This window comes from Bidens hawaiensis, unplaced genomic scaffold, assembly GCF_021521415.1.
Source record: "Bidens hawaiensis isolate Kalapana, Puna unplaced genomic scaffold, B.hawaiensis_p1.1 tig00016109_1, whole genome shotgun sequence".
NCBI lineage: Eukaryota > Viridiplantae > Streptophyta > Magnoliopsida > Asterales > Asteraceae > Bidens > Bidens hawaiensis.
The window spans coordinates 109,640-116,931 of record NW_027492464.1 but is presented as its reverse complement, the minus strand read 5'-3'; positions in this window follow the sequence as shown (position 1 = coordinate 116,931).

Genomic DNA, 7,292 nt, shown 5'->3' with positions numbered 1-7,292 from the left:
AACAAAAATCTTATTCTTTACAGGCATTCTGTGATTCGGATTGGGCAGTTTGTCCTAATACTTGTCGATCAGTCAATGGTTTTTATGTTTCACTTGGGGGCTCTCCGATTTCTTGGAAATCTAAGAAGCAACCTACTATTTCTTTGAGCTCACCTAAAGCCGAGTACTGATCTCTTCAACATGTGACTACCGAACTTGCTTGGTTGATAAGACTTCTCTCGGAGTTCAATTTTCCTAACATCACTCCAGTCATAGTCAAATGTGATAGTCAGGGTGCAATCTATATTGCCAAGAATCTTGTCTTTCATGAGCGGACTAAGCACATTGAAATCGATTGTCATTTTGTTTGCGAGAAGTTACAAGAGGGTCTAGTGACTTTAGTGCATACGAACTCAACGGATAACTTGCTGACATTTTTACAAAGAGCTTACCAGGGCCTCAATTTCACTCACTTTATGCAAGTTGGGGTTCTCTCAACCTCCAACTTGAGGGCGGTGTGTGCGTATAACACTTATCCACTGGAATAACATGTATATATAAAGGTTTTCTTGTTTCTTATTTTGTAACTTTTCATTCTAAGATAATAAAATTTTCTCTCTCTACTTTATTTCTTCTTTTCTTTCCGTATCATCATTTTCAACGATTACATGGTACACCATCATGATAAAAACCTATAAAATTCAGAGTACTCATGCTACGTCGATCACTAGAAAAAAACTGCTCACTAGTTTACTAATGCAACTAGCTCAGGGATTTTGGACAGGAACAACCTGGACCCTACTCCCACAATATGTCAAATTCCTATCAGGTTGATATCTTTATGTGAATGTTAAAGATATCTGATGTTCAGCCACTTTGGACAACAAATAAGATAAAAGTTTGTTGGATTTTTTCGCTCATTGATTAGCATCGCAAACGCCTTTACGCACATTTACGGTGAATAATAGAATTGAATCGTGTATTCGGATCCGTATCGAGACCTACAAGTGGTATCAAAGATTTTAACTCTCAATTCTACATCTAATAACTGAATCTTGTTCTTAATTGATGTTTCTAACATGTTCGAATATGATTCCGAAATGTTTGAGTTCTTCGGTTTGATTTTCTATTGATTCGGGTGATAATCGGTTTTTGTTTGATCTATAAAATTGTTTAGAATTGATATCCAAACGATTTCATGTTTGAATTTGTGATCGATTTGATCTCCGGTAATATTTTTGAAGTTTCTAGAGAAAAAACCGTTATTTTCGATGAATGTAACAGTATTTTCCAGCATCTTCACGTTTTTCCGGTGACCCAGATTGTGTATTTCATAGTTTTCTAATTCTGATTTCAATTACAACAATTAACGAAGTTTTCCATCAACACAACTACTTTTCCGGCAAGCTTCAACTGATAACAAACTTTTCTGGCGAACCTAACAATATTTTCCGACTGAATAGTAAGTTGTTGAAATAGTAAATGACATTAGAACAATTTAAATCAAAAGATTTCCATTTCATTAGTTAAAGCAATAATCAATGAGGTACAACGGAATATTCGGGTTTAGAAGGAATGACGGCTTTCATGGCAATAAAGTTGTATGGTGAATAAGTGTGCAGAGAGGTTCCATCAATGTGACCTAATAATTCCATTTATGGACACGCCTAACATTCCTTGTAGAAACCCTAATCATTACAAAAAAAATTAAATAAAACACAAGCGTAAAAAGGTCTTCTAGTATAGTTCTTCAATACGATTAGGGCTCCTAAGATCTAGAAATCTTCGAGTATGCTTGACACTTTACTTCGAGTAGACCAATACTAAGAATATTTGAAGCTTTCAAATATTCCTCTCAAGCAGACTTCATCTTGACGAGCACACCAAACTTTGCTCGGATAGCTCCTACGAGCATGAATATTCTTGCTCAAAACTTTTCAGTCTTCGTCTTCACTTAGGTTAATCTAAACATTCTAAGTACACTCGGGTAATGTAGACATCCTCGAGACTGACTCATGTTGGGAGTAACACTTAGAATGATTTCTATAAACTCCCTACTAGCATACTTGAGATTCTTATTAATTGAATACTTTGTTCGACCCATTTAGTTGCTCGTGAACTTAGTTTAAGCAAAGTTATATCAAGGGTTTGTTTGGTAGTAAACCATGCTTGATACAAGATTATCCTTTTCTCGCCGAAGTGTAGTTTGCTCGAACTTGACACTTAGAAGATTTCTTGAAGAATATCCTGCTCGGATTCGATATCTTGCTCGAGGAAGCATTCTCATGCTCGAAGTGCACTAGCTTTCTCAGATTCCATAATTAGACAAATCTGGGGAGGTTGTGAAGACTTCAATCATTCCATATGACCCAACAATCTCCCCTTCATTGAAACAAGTTCAGATGCACCAAAACACACTAGATTACTTACACAAGTTAAAATACACATCAAATCCTTAAAAACTGTAAATTACATTACATAAAAGGAAATTATTACATCATTAAATTTCTGCCTTATAGGCTTTACATATCAAAATAAAAAAGAAAATTACATCTAAAGAAAAATTACAGAAGACAAAAGATAGTTATCAAGGATCATCACTGGTAATTTTCTTTGTAAAGTATTGAGTTCTATCTAGCACTCTGTCAACTCTTACCGCTGTAGCTCTTTGCTTATTCATGCTTATCTCAGTATAATAATTATCAAAAAATAGTTCTAGATTAGCAATGTCTCACAAATCATCAATGGGAAGATATCTAAGGTCAGAGTCATGCTTGATTACTCCCGAAAGATGTTTTCTTGAACCTAGAAGGAGGAAACTCCAACTTGCTGGATCATATCTTATTTCAAATATTATCCCATCTGGTCACAGAGCAACATTTACTCTCGACATTTTCTTCTTATGCTTATAGCTTCAGTGATTGTTCATCTTGAAGTGTTAGGGGCAAACTTAGAAGCAGTATGTACAAGTGCCCTACTATATCTTTTCATCATTTCAGCTTCTGAGGGTACAAACAATCTTGGTTTTCTATGAAATAGAGGGAAACCTATCATGAATTGTTCTTTCAAGTATTTAGAAAAATGTTTTTTTGATCTCTAGCCAACCTGAATCTATATTCATGGTCATACAATGGCGGCTTGGCTAGTTTTGACAATTTCTCAACCGTGAAGTCTTTGAAATGCTCTTTATACTTCACAACCCTCTCTTTTCAACATGCCATTATAACCTTCAGTTCACCACTTTCATTTTCCCGGAACAAGTCATTTGGTAGATCTTCATTACTTTTTGGTTCAGGACTTGGTTCTCTTCTCATTTAAGCTCTAGTGACTGGAACTGCAGGTCTAGAGATGGATGGCCAAAATGATAATGAAACAAGTGATCTTCCGCCAACACTAGTCTTCTGTGTAGCTCTATCAATGTATTTCTGAATCATCATAGGATCATCAATCACTACATATTCATGTTTTGCTGACTCACAATCTTCAGCATATATCTTTTCCAACTCTTCTCAAGACTTCTTCATCAACCTTTTGTAGCTTGATCCCCTTTCAACCAATTTTTTTATAATTTCTCTCATTATATCATTAAGGGGAACAGTTTAGTCTTCTTTGAACTTTCATCTACTTGGTCATCCTCTTCTTCATTTATATCCTTCACCTCATTTTTTTTTCTTTCCCTAGTCTGATTTAGATGAGGAAGGTTTAGACTTTTTAGGTGAGGACTTATTTGTTTCACTACTTCTTTTATTGAGCTTATCCATTTAATATAGAACAGATATTTTAATTGTGATCTTGATAGTCTTTCTATATTATCTTCAAAAGATCCTCTTGTTCTTAACAAACCCTTCATTTGTTCAGCCATATTGTCATAGAAGAATTTTTCTTCCTTTTCTCTTTTCTTTACATCTTTCCTTTTCTTTATACTTCTTTATCCTTTATATCTTCTTCTTTCTTCCTTTTCTCAAGTTCATTCTTCTTTCTTATTTTTATCAAGTTCATTCTTCTTTGCTTTTCCATAATCAAAACATTTTCGCTATTGAATTTGCTTTCTCAACCTTTCTATTAATTGAGAAAATGATTCTCCTTTCACATTGTGAGGCTTCTTTTCTTATAGAGCCTTTCAATTTTTTTTATCTTTCTTATGTATCATATTGGGCGGGTCCATCAGTTATAATAAAAAAAAAATAAGAATTGGTTTTAAAAAAAAGGTATTTTTCTTTATTTTTTTTCAAGTATTTTGAACTTCAAATTTTCTTGATTCCCATACATATAATCAACTTCTTCTTCTCCCATTTTGTCGAGCTCGTTCAGTTTATCACTAAAAATAGGTGACGGTATTCTGAATTTGTCGAACACTTATAAATTGTTTGACCTAAAATAAAAATTGTATTTGAATATTGTTCAGTTATAAATTGTAGATTATTGTTCACTTATAATAGTTTACAAAATGATGCGGTAAAAACCCAAAATTGTAAACTAATGTTTTTAAATAATTTTGACTAAAAAAAAATCTGTATTGAAAGTCAGATTTGATATTGGTGTTGCTTGTTAGATCATTATCATATTATAGAAGTATATTCATTTGTGAACCTTGATAAACAAATTTAAGCTGAACAGGTTGCCTATTTTACATTTGGAAGCCATGGGCATATTTGGAATTATTCTTATCAAACAATATAATTACTCAAGTCATAAGAACAATTATTCTTAAAAATCAGCATCTATTACAACAAATACTGTTGTTAAACAAAATAAATAGTCCGTTTATAAAATATAGTAATTATATATACAAGTAGAGTAATTATGTAACTATTATTGACTAATTGAATATAAGAATAACTAGTGGAGTTATAAGATTTATTACACTAAAAAAAAAAAAAGAAACTAATTGCTCACCAAAAAGTAATTACTCTACCTATACAAGTAATTACAGTTTATAATTGTAGTTGTTTTGTATGTAGAGTAATTATGCTGTGTAAATAGAGTAATTATTGAAACACAATTACCCTATGGTTTTTTTGCAAGTAAAGTAATCATAAGGTAGCTGTCGAATACTTTAACTGCAAATCATCAGTAATAATAAATATGAGTCAACAGACTCCCCCTTGACTAATGATTCTTGGGCTTGTGCAGACAGTCAAGTCTTTAGTCTTGTACGCGAACCAATAACTCGTAGCTTCTCGTATCAGATCTCCCCTAAAGTAAGCATCTCTAAGTGTCATCCCGATCATCCAACTGGCATATGATATGGATCAATCTTTTAACATTTAGCAATAAGTCATCAGCTATCCATCAGCACCGGTAAAGCAAAAATATCTTTACACTTGACCTCGTCACACATCTTCATGAACAACCCGATCATTCAACATCTTTCACTTTGGTTTTCCCTCTCTCGATAACGTCTATCCCAATATATCACTATTTGAAGCTCTTTTACATCCCATTCGCTTGGATGCACTACTGTTTTGGGCATATGATACAGAGGTCACCTCAATTAGTCAATCCTGAACGATTGGATTCTTCAATCCAATGACAAGACACGTATACCATTCTTCAACAATATTAACCCATTCAAGAATTGTCCCATTCAACTGAAGTAATCCGCCAAATACTCATAGCCAACATAGTCGGGATCAAAGTCCTTCAGAAAGAAGTAAACGAACTGACACTCGTTGCCTACATAATGAGGTTTCAATCTTGAGCAAATCAATCAACAATCGAAGAACAATTGAGTATTGAACTCAACCAAATGTAGCTTTGCAATCATGAAATTACCACCCAAATTGCAATAATATTTCAGAAACCCTTGCAAATGTAGAATAACCACTCAAATAAACTCCTTGAAATTTTTATCTCCCCCTTTTCTTGACGAATTCCGCAAGGTCTTGAAAAATCTCTAAAAAATTCCTCTTTAACTTAATCGTATCCCCTCAGTCGGCCATTAGATACACGTGAAATGTCAGTCGGGAAAATATGTCACCAAAATTTTCAAGAAGAGTGCCCCACTTATTAGGACTATCCCAGAAAAATTTCGATTAAGAAAATTTTTCTAAAATACTTTTTTTTTATCGGGGACACCTGTCTTCCATGTGATACGCGATACCTTCATATGCTAAAGCAGTATCCTCATACATTAAACTTGTGTCCTCATTCGTTATAATTGAACGAATGGATCTGATTCGTAATAAATATCCTCATTCGTTTAAGTAATTAACGAATGAGCTCATACGTTAAAACCATCCACATTCGCTAGACTAGTCCTCATTCGTTAAACAATTTAACGAATGTGGCTCATATGCTAAGGAGATAGCATGTGGCCAATATAATGAATGTAAGGTGACCACAACAAACTAACGAATGAGTGGTGATGACTCCGTAACGAATGAGTACGATGTACAATAAATTAATGAGTGAGTCGTTAGAAACGGTTAATGTAGCACCAATTACCGTGTTTTGCTGGAAAAAGCAGTTACGATGGCCAGAAAAAACGGTTATCATCACCGGAAACTTCAAATCTTCATCAGATCTTCAAATTAACATTCCAGATCTTCAACGAAATTTGGATTTAGATTAAGAACATGGTGCAATCATCAATTTCATCAAAAAACACTCTTAATCATCATTAAATTAGATCAAACAATAGCAGCTTTATCCATGGCTGTCAATGGATGATTGAATCAATTCATCTTCAAATAAACAAATTAATCCATAAAATTACATTATGAACATGAATCAACAATCAGTTTCATCAAACATCCACTGAATCCATCAAAATCCGATCAAATAGTAAATTAACATGAAGAAAATGATGAACACGACTCAAATTAGAATTTCGCAACGAATTGATGTATCACGAGCAACCGTATGCTCTGATACCAATTGAGGAAACGTTATACGCTCCAAGATTTAGTCGCATTTGGATACATCAATCGATAAAACGAGACGATGAATAACATAAACGATAAGTTAAAGACTCATACGCTACATACGGTTAAGCTCGATTCTCGAGAGAATCCAGCAGCATAATGTTACTTGTGGAATAAATAACCACAGATCTCTCTTGCCCAATGAGCACGATCAGCCTATTTATAGGTCCAGGCACTATACAGTAAGATCACTAACGAATGGGGTGATTTCGTTAACGAATGAGCTCCCATTCCCTAAATCCCTTAGCGAATGGGAACATTTAGATAACAAATGAGCCACATTCGCTATACTCTTAGCGAATGTGCTCCTAGGCTAACAAATGGGCTACTTAGTCTAGCGAAGGGACCTCATTCGCTATACAATCCATAGCGAATGGACCATGTTAC